Source organism: Rutilus rutilus (genome assembly GCF_951802725.1).
Source record: "Rutilus rutilus genome assembly, chromosome: 1".
Classification (NCBI taxonomy): Eukaryota; Metazoa; Chordata; class Actinopteri; order Cypriniformes; family Leuciscidae; genus Rutilus; species Rutilus rutilus.
The window spans coordinates 35,753,513-35,768,017 of NC_140209.1; positions in this window are offsets into that span (position 1 = coordinate 35,753,513).

Sequence of the window (14,505 nt, forward strand, 5' to 3'; positions counted from 1 at the left end):
TAAAAATCCCTTTCACTTTGTCCTTAGAGGAATTATTTAACAATAACTTAAAAACCTTTAAAGGCAGACCTACTGTGAGGAAAGAGGTTGTTAATCGATGTTGTATGCTTTTGTTAAAGCCATCAGAGCTTGCATTATTTCACTTTTTTTTTTTTTTTTTTATAATCATGTTTAACAACGAACGTTTTTGTAAAATATTATATTACTATTATATTAACCTCCATGAAGCACTGCGAATGACATAAGTCAAGTCTCTCTTTGCATTTAGCAATAAACTTGAAGTATATTGTTTCTAAATCTTTAAATAAATAGTTTATATTTATTAATTGTTGTTATATTATGTCGTTCATAAAGCTTCATGGGATTGTAGTTCTTTCTCTCATTGAAGAAGCTAAGTAAACAGTCTTGTACCTCTGTCTTTTTGTCAGATTTTCAAATACTTGTTGGTTGATTCAAATAAAAGTTGTTAATGTTGTGATTCACATCATAGCCGGTTGGTTTGGTTCATGGCCTATAGCTCTTGAACAAAGATGTAAAAAAAAAAGAAAGAAAAAACTTCCAGAACCAAGGCTGGTAAAAAACAGTGGGCGGACACTGTTGCAGTCTATAATGGTTTGGCAGACAGTTCATGTGATGCTAATGGTGCATGTGTTTAGCCAGGTCCCTTTTCAAAGGCCATGGGATTGGTGCGAGACAAAACACCACCAAAATATTCAAGGTAAGAAAATATAACTTTTAATCTTTGACAGCTGAAAGACATCCATTATACAGAAGCAAAAAGTAATGATCTTGAACAGTACTCTGTTTTAATAAAATAAAATAAAAATTCAAGCATTTCAAGCTTTGTGCAGTAGCAACAGATTACAACTAAGATTGTCTGCACATCTTGCGTACGTCTAAATTCACAGAAGACAAGCCATGTGTTTTTATTTTATTAATTTATTTATTCCAGATACGTAATTTGTCCTTATCTAGTGCGTTTGCAGTTTAGCATCCTTTTCACCAAACTTGACAGCCTTTGATCATATCTTTAACAGTTTTCATAGTTGCAGCACTGTTGTCTTTAAGTGAAAGGCCCAACAGAACCGGTCGGTTGCCGGATTCCTGAGAGACAAACGTTGTGACATTCTTGGCGTAGACGTGTGTAAGAGGCTGCAAAAGAGATAAAAAAGCTCATGGTGAAATACACAGATGATTTTATTTGCCATATTGATAATCCAACAAAAACATACTAAAACCATACCTCATCCTTTCCCAGCAGTACTCTAGTTGTGAACATGGGTACACTGATGTCACCAGACCTTGTGTCAGGTGTTATCGACACAAGTGTCCCAATTTTACCATACTGTGTCAGAACTATAAAAATGTAGTTGCTGAATTCCGTGCAGACAACTTGAGTTGGTATTCCGTTTATTGCTTTTTCCATTTGTCTTGATCGGATGACGGGTTGAGGAGCCATTATTTACACCTGAAAAGAAATAAGTTTAGTTAGAAACATCCGACCAAATAATAGTGACAAAATTCTCACAACTGAAAAAAAGTTAAAACCGAGAAAGACATAGGATTGGTTATTTAAGTAATAAGCAAATAGAAAAGAAGAAGCATGGTTCGCTTATTCATTCATCTCTGTAACGTTACAGGAGAAGCACGAAGTTACAGCGATAGTAGGCCGCATGATATCGCTGCCGCCTAGCTTGTCAAAAGCGGTCAGACGACACAGGAAACACCGAGGCTTCAGAGTCTCAAGCGGAGCACTAGATATAACAACCGTGATATCTGCAATAGCCGAATGGTATTCAAAGACACAATGCAAACTGTTAAAACAAATAGCGCAGAAGTAACAAAGCTTTCTCACCGCTAGTTTAAAGTCGTTAATTATCCTCTTAGGTCGAATGTGAATCTGTTTGCTAACATCCCTCAGCGAAGACGGAAAAGCGCCTCATGTACGCATGACAAGGGGAAGATGAGAGAAGTTGAGATGAGCTGTGGAGGAGATGGCCTGTTGAATTTATTTTCCGTGACAGTTTTGTCACTTTTGTATAGCGTATATAATTTAGATTTATAACATCAAATAGTTGGTATATTACTACTTTTTTTCTTGTATTATTGTTATGTCATCAAACATCATAAAAAAATATGTAGGCTATATACCGTAAGTAGCCTTTTTTTTATTATTTTTTTTTATGAATGAATAAGTTACCCTTTATTTAGCAACGCAATAAATTGATCAAAAGCGTATAAAGACATTTGTAATGTTACAAAATATTTATATTCCAAATAAATGCTGTTCTTTTGAACTTTCATTACACAAAATTAAATGGCACAACTGTTTTCAACATTGATAATTATATTAAAAAAATGTTTCTTGAGCAGCAAATCAGCATATTAGAATGATTTCTAAAGGATCACGTGACACTGACCTGATGCTGAAAATTCAGCTTTGTTATGAATAATTAACATCTTAAAATGTATTAAAATAGAAAACATTTTTAATATTTAACAATAATACTGTTTTTATTTTTTATCAAACAAATGCAGTCATGGTGAGCATTAGAGACTTCTTTCAAACATGTGTATGCCTAGCTAAAATGAAAAGAAACTAGATAGATGAGTGACAAGAAAACAAAATGTAGTCAACTAAATTTGTATTAGTTTTTGAAAAGGCAGTGACATATTTACTTTACACATAATTTTTAACGGAGTCACATTTTTCAAATCAGTGATTCCTGAGAAATGGGACAACATTTTCTTTAGTACTTTAGTAGTTTTATAGTTTGTATTTGTATTTCAGTTTGTGTAATGGCTACATTTCATATGTCGCTTGGGTGCTATGTAAACGTTACAGCACTGCTCATTTTGCCTATTTCAAACATGACAATTCAAATGAGTCATGCTTGATTCAAGTCTAAATATTTTGATCACGAAACTTTGCTCAGGGTTTTTTTTTTTATAGACAAACAGACAGACGTGTAAATCTATTTCAAAATGTTCTGCATTATCCTCTCTATCCACCTGGAACAGCCTGATTGTGTGTGGTTTGTCTGGATAACTTTATCCTCTGACTGCCTCGCCCCTGTCAGAGGATCTAGTGTGGATGTGTCATACTTTTGCTGAGTCTAGTCCATTTGACAGTGTGTGCCATGTTCACTGAGGCTGCTCTTTGTGTTCCAGACTGTAGCTACTCTGCCAGACTTATCCTGAAGCCTTTGAGCTTTACATCTGCCTGAAAGAAGTTGCCATCTTTGCACTTTCGTCACAAGGTTGACTAGAAGTGCCAGTGTGCTCGCTCTCTTTCTGTTTCTCTCTCTCTCTCTCTGCAGACCATCTGGATAGAGCAGGTGAATGGAGGATTAGTTCTGTGAAATGTCATTTAAAATGTCACTAATTCACATTAACATACTTGCTTGTTTTAGAATGAAATCTACAATGCAGTGTCAGCCTGTCATGACTGTTATTGTAGGTTGTTTTCAGTTTGTTTTTCATCCTGTTTTCAGTCGTTTATTGAAGCCAGAACCTAGACTAAAGCCAGGTGTACACTATGATTTTTACGGTCCTTTGTGATTGTTGCTTGTCAGACTGTACAAAATGATCCCAGTGAGATCTGACTGATAACCACAATATAGCTTAAGCCCTATTCGGACGGGATTAGTTTAACATGTAGAGGTGGGGTAAAGTCATTATTACCAGAGCTTCTCAGTGATTTTAGTCCCGTCCCAATGTGCCATCTCAGTAATCATTACGGACGATGTCAGTAAAGATTCCAGCGACATTTACCTTCTGTAAAAAGGTCCGGAAAAATGACCTCAGGTAATACTAATCCTGTGCGAATAGACCCACTGTAAATATGTACGTAATTATTCCGTTGTAAGGCTGGAAGCTTACGCTGCTATTTTGAACCAATAATCGGAACAAAAGGCAGTTGAAGGATGATGTGTATAATTCAAATATTTATCTGACTCCAATATAATAAATCTGACTCCATTAAAGTTGTTGTTATTCTTTAACCTCTTATTCTTTAAAGGGATACTCCACTTTTTTTGGAAATAGGCTCATTTTACAACTCCCCCAGAGTTAAACAGTTGAGTTTTACCGTTTTTGAATCCATTCAGCCGATCTCCGGTTCTGGCGGTACCACTTTTAGCATAGCTTAGCATACATCATTGAAGTGGACAAGACCATTAGCATTTCTCTCCAAAAAATGACCAAAGAGTTTCGATATTTTTCCTATTTAAAACTTGACTCTTCTGTAGTTACATCGTGCACTAAGACCGACGGAAAATGTAAAGTTGCGATTTTCTAGGCTGATATGGCTAGGAACTATACTCTCATTCCTGCGTGATAATCAAGAAACTTTGCTGCCATACCATGAGTGCAGCAGGCGTAATGATATGACGCAGCGTAGAAAATAGGCTACCTTCCGTCAACATAACCAACGTGACAACCTGCTTGCACAGGGAGCGTTAGAAGTTACCGAGCTGGGGACTATTTTCAGGCGCTGCGTCATATCATTACGCCTGCTGCACTCATGGTATGGCAGCAAAGTTTCTTGATTATCACGCAGGAATGAGAGTATAGTTCCTAGCCATATCAGCCTAGAAAATCGCAACTTTACATTTTCCATCGGTCTTAGTGCACGATGTAACTACAGAAGAGTCAAGTTTTAAATAGTAAAAGTATCGAAACTCTTTGGTCATTTTTTTGAGAGAGATGCTAATGGTCTTGTCCACTTCAATGATGTATGCTAAGCTATGCTAAAAGTGGTACCGCCAGAACCGGAGATCGGCTGAATGGATTCAAAAACGGTAAAACTCAACTGTTTAACTCTGGGGGAGTTGTAAAATGAGCCTATTTCCAAAAAAAGTGGAGTATCCCTTTAAAGGTAAAAGTCTTTCTTAGAACTGATAAGAAAACGTAGGATTTAACCTGAACGTTTAGATAACGAAAGTTATAATCACTTTAGCTTTCAACATAATCAGTGATAAAAGGAAAGATTCTCAAAGCCTTTAAAGCAGGCAAAGTTATTTATTAAGTTACATGTTTAAATATACAGACAGTAGAATGGAACAACATACTTTATTAGAAACTTAGTTGTAACAAATAAAGCACTGTCGTGCAGAAGAGGCCGTAAAAGCCTTTCTTGTAGTATGAGGTTACGCACCGGTGTGCGGGAGTGGCAGGGTTAAAGCCTTTCTCCTAGATCAACAGTTACCTTTCCTTCTTATACCCTGAGCAAAGCATTGTTAAACATGAGTGGAATACCAACACCAAACCCAACGACAGGAAACCAAAAGATGAGGCAAATGGGTGGAGATCCATAGGGGGAGAAGAACATTAACATATTCTCCTCAATGCATGTTTAACCAATAGTACCTAGATTGTACATTAGGATACTTTAATATTAAGTTCACCACCATTCATTTCAGATGAGACCAAACATGGCATAGTTACATATTAGAACACAGTATTAAATAAACAGTATGTAGTTGAAATTATCTACTGTACTGTATGTCCTGTGAAGCAAAATGGTACAGACGTGTCATTGAGGTGCAAACGACTCTGTCTCTCCCGACAGAACCATCCTGTGCCTGGAGTGTCCCAACAGTCCTCAATCAGCATATTGATGAATCCCTTGCACTAGATAGGCATTAGCATACTGTGATAGTGAAGGCCATTGTGCCACGTTTAATTCACATGTATACCTTTAAAAGGCTTTTTGAAGTACTAGGGCAGTAAAGAGTCCTGCCCATATTTGCTCAGCCCTACACCGTCATTTCCTGTTAGTTTTCTGCAGTTTTTCAAGTATGGAGGCGCTTGAAAAAGCATTCAGTTGCGTTCTAGGTGGTGGGACAAGTCTGTGGCAAAACTCAAGTGTTTTCTACACCATTCAGATCAAAAAGAAGGTCGAAAACACCTGTTAGAGGCACGAAACTTATTTTAGCGTTAGGCAAGTGCCTATTACCATTACCACATAATCCAATCTGAACTTATTTAATACATTGTTCGACCGGACCTAACTGTTTTATATATATAAATGTAGGTTATATGTGTTTGCGCACATGATATCAGATATCAGATATCATGATACGTTGCGAATTAAGCAACGTAATTCGCACATGACAACAGGAAGGTGACGGCGGTTTGTAAATCGAGTTAACCCTCCCACTTCTGCGGGTTTTACTGAGATTTCTTATCCCATGCGGATTGGCCATTATTATTACAGATGTCCTGTGGTAAAATTACATTACTCCATCTACCCTTGTAAAACTAATTTTGTCCGAATAGGACTTTAGTGAGATTATCAAATCAAAGGTTGCAATTTAATAATAATAATTCAAAAAAACTGTATAGTCTGATGTGCTGCGCGTTTTTAGAGTGAAGCGTACACTGTGTTATAATCTGGTGTTTTCAGCATCTCAAAGCAACTCGGTTTACAATAAATGCTCTGATCTCTGCATGCTGCAGGGCTAGCATGCATTGGGGAACGCAACATGCGCTGATGGGGTTTACTTTATTTACATATCTTACATATATCGCAGCATTTCACCATTATCTGCCAAAATAAAAGCTTGGTGAAGTGAAGAATTTGAGACAATAATGGTAGTATTGTAATGTAAACTTAGATTATTACATAGTTCTGGCATGAAACTCTGAATGGCGCAGGCTAATAGGTCTTTAACTTATTGGTAGCAATCATGTCGTTATCTACATAGCACAAGCTGATTGGTTGCCGTTTAATCAGCGGCCCTGCTCAAACATTCAAATACTTGCCATTGTTTGCTGTTACTGTCTGCAGCGCACTTTCAGAAACCCTCCGCCTCCCCAGCACCACCTGTATAGATCTGCTACGGGGGTTAATTCATGTATGTTACATGTGCAGCAGCAGCAGCAGCAGCATGTCTGATGCTCACAGCAATGTCTGTGAAGGTATTAGCAGTAGCAAGTCTCGGTACTTGCTCTGCAGTAGCAACGTAGCAGATCTATTCCGCCAAGACGAAATACATTAACATATCCATATCCATAACCATGCCAATCTCTATTACCATACCAATCTCACAAGAGTTGTCGTGACAGAATTATTATAATCACATATTTATTTTACAGTACAATTGTACTTTACAACAGCAATATTTTAAATTGTATAATTGGTCAAAACATTTAATTATAAAGCTATTATTATTTTCATTATATTATCCTCATTATATGGTTCCTTAAACACCCATGTAAATGTAATTTGGACTGAGACATTATCAAACCTAAATAGAGGTTTGAGTCCACTTTAAATTCCAATCACAAAGTTAAAATAAAACACAAAGTAAAATTTTTATCTGTTTACATGCACCCAACATCAGAGAAGAAGCGTGCAATTGTGTTATTAAATTATTAAAATGTTACCTTAAAATCTCAGGGGGTACTTCAAGTAAATATTTTATCTCTAAGAAGTTCAGCCAACAAAAAACCTTGCACTAAGCGATCAAAAAAACTGATTTTGCCTTGTAATAAAAAAAAAAATACAACCTTGGAAATTTCTCAGACACTTTCTCAGCATGGTTTTGTACCTAATGGATAAAACAGTTGTTCTGTCATAATAACACAAAAGGTCTTGAGAGATGAAGGTTCCATGGTCTTTTGCCATCATGTAAAGTGAAACTTGTTTGCCAAAACAAATCTCAAATGTGGCATCTGACACTCTCTGCTATTAGCATTAGGTAAAATGGGCATGCATGTTATAAACATGCTGAGAAGTGATTTGCTGTTCAATCAGAAGCTTTATGGGTTTTGTGCTCCGGAGGCTGAGGAAGAAGCAAGCGAAATGCCTATCATGGTCGATAAAAGGAAGGAACAAGCACATTCATTGTTCATGAACACCTCCCCCAGAAGAGGACTATCATTTTAATATCTCTTTTATGTTCTGCTGGAAATATGCATGTCGTTTGGGTTCTTTCTGTTCCCGCAGCAGGAAGATAAGTCTGATTGGCTGGTGGGATTTAATTAGAGGTACATTTTATCCTTGTGTAAGCCTCACATTTTGCCACATACCTGCACTCTTTTGTTCAGACTCCCTTTCATTGAAGTTCTGAATGAGAACAAGATTATATACAGACATGATGGACATCCATTTTTCAGGTTGGGAGACGTGACTTAAAACATGATAATTAAGATTTTTGTTTCATGCATGTCGTGAGTAATTATTCATTTGTCAGAATCGAGACATGGGAAACATTAAGCACCAAATGTTGTCTGTACTCCCTACAGTTACAGAATTTAAAGGAATAGTTGTGGCTGGATACGACTTTTGGGTGAGTAAAATAATGACTGAATTTTTTTTATTTTTGATTGAACTGTCCCTTTAATTTAATCAAAGTAAACTGATGTAGATAAAGAAGATACATCTGGATGTATGTTTTGGACATCTTGATATGTCTTTCATATGTGTGGAGTGCAGCTTCCTGTCAGAATGTGTGTTGTCAGATTCAAAGAGTCTGAATTAAGGCTCGGGGCGCAGCGCAGACCCACATATCCCTGAAAGAGTGCACTCACCAGGGGTTAATGAGAGCTGCCATGGGTCGGTTACCTCACAGAATACTTTCTGCTCCATTGACAACCCACCCCTGGCAACAGTCATCTGTGTCTGTCCTGCACACCCACAGACACGCATAGAACGGTTGCGGGATGGGGAATTTACACTGAGGGAAGAGCCAACACATTCACAATCAATTTTACTTTGTGATTAATTGTTTTATTTACTTTGAGTTAAACATGATAAGGGGGAGAAATATAGGGTTGGACAAGGAATTGAGAGAAAGTTTTGGACTAGTGGTTAATGTAGAATCCTATCTTCGTGTAGAGCCACTTCTTTTTTTACTAAATACTGGCACTAAATGATTTCAGTGATATTTCATGTACATCTTAATTTCTTTCGCCAGTGTGGATGGAATGCTATAAAATACAAAGTGAGGTTTTTTTGCACTGTTGGCACAAGTCGGCCGATTGAGTATGTTGAATTTGCGATTGAGCTCGTTGATAAGAGAGATCATTCTGTCAACCAGCACGCGGTAAGAAGAGCGGAAGTGACGAAAGTCAGTCCTAGCTCTTCCGGTTTCTCTTGCAAAATATCACATACAGACTACTACCACCCTCTGGTATGGAGAGTTGAACCAAATATAGTTTTAGAGTTTTTTAGCAAAAATCAGTTAATTTCGGTAATTTTATTTTGATTATGAAGAGAAATTATAATGATTTTTTTTCTCTCTCTGGAATAACATGCAAAGAATCATTCACAATAAGACCAGGAATGTGCATTAAAAAAAGTAAATGGAGTTGATTTTGATTTCCTGTTGACTTTAAATATCCAACAATCATCAGAGTTACTTCCTTCCTCCTCCTTTCAGTGTTATCGCAAATAGCCTTATGCATATTCATGGGCATCTACGTCACATGAAATACATCATCAGCACTCTTTGAGAGAGGTTGAATGCACCAGTTCATCCACGGCATCAGCGTCTCAGTCGCTTAGAGTCTGATTCATGTTGATCTGTAAGGCTAGATTCATGATGTGAGTGGAAGTCAACAATACATGTAATGAAAATTGCTCTTCTACCATCTGGAGCCTTATGTCAGGGGCTCATTCATGAAATAAGTGTACCAACGGTGACACACACACACACACACACACACACACACACACACACACACACACACACACACACACACACACACACACACACACACACACACACACACACACACACACACACACACACACACACACACACACACACACACACACACACACACACACACACACAGACACAGAGCAAGAAATGCATATGTTCCCCAAGTGACCACTAGAGTGCTGTGCAACATTACAGATAGCATTCCCACAATGTTTGGAGAGTTAAACACACTGACTGTATTAGAATTGTGGCCTTTTAAAAGCAGGCTTTACATTATGGATTTCCCATAATGCTCATATGGAAGTATTGAGTATGGAATCACTCTTAAATTAATGCCTGACATTTAAAGAAGAGTTTTTTTTTTTTTTTTTTTTGTGACCATGCACATCAGATTTTCTGTGATATTTAACTACTGTATAAACATGAACATGCTTTGAATAATTGTTCCAGGAATGCTTTTTGTTGTTTTTATTGTTTTATTGTCGTTGTTTGGAAAACATTTAAAGTACCCATAGTCTCTATAGAAATAATTCCAGGGGCAAACTAATAGTCCTTGAAACCTAAAAAAACCTAAAAAAACCCTAAAAAAAACCTAAAAACTAATTGAGATTCATATCAACACAAAAGCAGAACAATTTTGTTATATAAGCTGCATGGCTAATTTATAATTAAAGACAGTTGGAAAGATCCAGTTCAAATGAACTGTTGCCAGACCATCTTAAAATGCAAGTCATAGCAAAGCCTAGGGTATTAAACGAACATATTTAAAAGAAAGAAGAAAAGAATATTTAGAATGAGTAAAAGCATAGCAGTTTAGCTTCGAATTAATATTCTTACAAATAAACTGTACATATAAATTGAGAAAAGGTCCAAGAGACATATAAATTGAGAAAAGATAAAAGAACAGAGTTTTAACAGAATTTTATATATATACATGAATATGAAAACAGGAATAAATTACATTTTAAAATATATTTAAATAGAAAATAATTGTAATGATTTTTCCTAATATTACTGTAACGCTCATTTTGTTTTCTGTTTCGCTTTCATGAACGGTTTAAGGGTACGTTTACACCACAACAATGTACTAAAAAGCAAAAAAAAAAAAAATATTTCCATAGTCAAAACGATCCCAGTTCACACAGATTGGCGAAAACGACTTAAAAATATTAGTATGATTCATGCCAGGCCAGTAGTGGGCAGTGCCACTTTGTAAAGAAACACTAAGCGCCTATAGACTGAACACATAATATGAATCCTGTTTTCAAAAGTTTACATTTCCAGGCCCCCAAAATGGAGATGTGGAGATGAAAATGGTGTTGTGTAAATGGCCCCTTAGTTTGTATATCTGCGTTTCCTTTTTGTTTCCATGGTTCCTTATCATGTTTTAATTTGTTGTCATGGCGACTCATTGCTTAATTGATTTGATTCACCTGCTCCTTGTTTAGCTATGTGGTTTCTGTGTATGTATAGCTCTTATGGTTTTAGACATTCTTGGTCCATTGTATTAGTCGGTTGTTTGCTCCTGTGTTTGCTGTGAATAAATGTAACTGCTGCGAACAGATCCTGCTTCAACTACTCTTTTGCTGCAACAAACCGTGACAATTACTGTTTTTACTGTAAAAAAAAAATAAGTACTTCTTTTATAAAGAAATCTTAATTATTTCAACCTTGAAATAATAATAATAATAATAATAATATGTTTATTTTTTATAGTGCCTTTCAAGAACCCAAGGTCGCTTCACAATGCAATGTTTGTGTCTGTTTGTTCGATCATGTTTTTTTATGTTTTATTTAATATTTTGTATTTCTTCTTTGCCTTGGCAGTCAATGCAGTGTAGGTGAAACTGCATCACTGATCTTTAACCCTCTCATCTATTTCAGTGACTGTGTTCAGTGGTGTGAGGTGACTGTATCTCTGGTTCTGGCGGGCAGGGCAGGGCAGGGCAGGACTAGTGGAGGTGGATTTAGACACACTGATTAAGAACCTCCGCAGTGAGAGAGCAGGGCATCAGCCTACTCCCATGCTACCGGCTGACCTTGCACAATTCAGCTCCATGAAGCCAAGTCACAGTCATCCCTCTGCAAGAAAAGCTTGCTGACCATATGGGTCATGCCTAAAAACACTGTTTTCTTTCCTGTCAAACTGCCCCCCACCTACAAAACTGCACACATAGCATTTAATGTAGCAGCAGCCCATAAAATGCTCTGAGCCATAGGGAGAACATTCTGTAGAACCTGACATCATTATTACCGGATTATTGTTTGTTTTCTAAACTATAGCCTCAAGGAAAATGAAAAATTTGCCATGATGTACTCACCTTCATGTTGTTCCGAACCAACCCGATCTCATGGCAATTCATATGAATTTTACGAGGTGACTAATTCGTACAAATTCATACGACCTCACTCGTACAAATTTGTACGAATTGGTTGTGAGATAGCGTTTTCCAAACCCATACACTGTTATCTTTTCAGAAGAACTCAGAGAAATATATTTTTGAGTCTTCACGCAACTATTTTCCATAGTATTGATGGCACTATATTTCAAATCTGCTTGAATTCAAAAATGTGTGAGGAACAGTCCTAAGTTTAAGTAATTATTCACAGATAATCTTCCTCTCCAGTGAGCTGTCAACTCCAGAACTCCGGATCAGTTTGAATTTGTGTGCAAAACCCTTTTGTTAACTTTAGGTAACACTTCAAAGAATCCATTTATTAATATGAATTAACTACAGTAGTTAACATGACATAAGATTAATAAATTATGTAGAAGTATTGTTCATTGTTAGTTCAAGTTAGTTTAACATTTATTAATACATTTTTTAAAACAAATTTAGCTTAATGTACTTTAGACTAACATGAATAAGCAATGAACAATGGCATTTGTATTACCTACAGTAACAATGATTAATAATTGCTCTAAGAAATTGCTCATTGTTAGTTTCTGCTATAGCTAATGCGTTAACTATAGTTAACAAATGGGAATTTGCTTTAAAGTGTTACCTTAGATTCAAGTCATTTAACATCATGAACCACGGAACACTTTTACAGCATTTATTAATCCATAATAATAATGTTAATTTATAAATATACAGTAACACTTTAGATTTGGGTCCAATTCTCACTATTAATTAGTTTCTTATTAGCATGTTACTAGGATATTGAGTGTTTATTAGTACTTACAAAGCACATATTAATGCCTTGTTCTGCATGACATATTCTACATTCCTAATCCAATATCTGAGGTGCTTTCACACCCGAGTGTTTGTTTCGGAACCTGGTGCGTTTTCTCCCTTGGTTCGGTTCGTTTAGGAATTCTTTCTCGCTGTTAAATTATATAGGTCTACTGTAGTATATAATTTAACAGCGAGAATGACGTCTACATTTGTATAGTGTTTGCGTTTGTCTCGACAAATAAAACCACAATAAGCTCATGGAGCGAACTTTTCAATCATCTTGATGGATGACGCAGAGGAAACTCTGCCCAATAAGAGGACAAATGTACTTAATTGTAACAAATTAAGTCCCTGTTTCGGAACAAAACAAACAGTCTATAGGTGTGAAAACGCCTTTAAAGTTGCCATTGCATGGATTATTTTATTATTTTAGAATGTTTCATGGGGTGCCCTTATAATGTTAGTATGTATTTTAGATCAAAAGTTGTTATAATTTAGAAATAAAAGGCAAATTTCCTAGCCTGATTTTAGCCTCTGATTTGAACGCTCTGTTTGAAGGGGCGTGTCTGCTGTTAGACTTCAGTGTAAACGCCCACTGCTGTGATTGGCTGACATGCTTGCATATTAAATATTTAGCATTACATGTGGAACTCTCTCGAAAACTTTTACTATTACAGCTATTATACGTTTTTACTATTACAGCTATCGGGATTAACGAATCGTGAGAAGTTTTTTAAGTATTTAGATCTATTCCCATCACATAAAAGGTTGCAGTGATCATTTAGTCACTGGCTTGATTTACTGATGCATAAACAGTATTGAACGACTTTGAGAGAAAGATTATCTGTCTGAACTTGAACAATTACACATCAGAAATTCACATAACCCACTGGTTCTTCAGAGGCTCGGATGAAGGAACTAAAAAAAATACTTTTGTGTTCATTTGTACATCCAAACACTGAGCAACTGCCATGCTGTCTCTCGAGGAAAAAACAATATCGCGCTCGCGCAGCTCATTTTCTCATGGGCGGGCCAAATTCTTTTTGCGGGCAAAGAGAGAAAGGGGAGGTAACCTTTTCCCCTTATGACGACATAAGGGGAAGATTTCTAGATTCGCCCGTCTGAGCTTTCATTTTCTCAAAAATACCCAGGGCTTGGTTTACACCCATCAAAACATCTAGCCACTGGGGGACCATAGGCAGGCTAGGAAAACTCATATTAATGTTAAAAAAACTCATAAAGTTAAATTTTCATGCAATGGGACCTTTAAATACTACCTTATTAACTAAGAATAAGCAGTAATTAGGACTTTATTGAGGCAAAAGTCTCATGTCAGTTTGTTAGTTCATAATGTTAACAAAAGAAACCTTATGATTAAACCTTACTGTAATTTTTAGTTGATCCTGTTTGCAATTCAGACTGAACATTTTGTTCATGAATCAAATGGATCCAGTTCCCAAGTTCATGTCACTGTAATCTGTGCCAGAATTTAAATGTTTGATTATGCCTTTCAGGCAACACAGTTTTTTTTTTTTTTTTTTTTTTCTTCTTCAGAATAACTTTTTGGAGAGTCTATCCTCACAGCATGAATGTTCAGTGTGAATATAAATAGATATATTGATTTGTGCACGGGGGTGTATTAGTGTGGATGG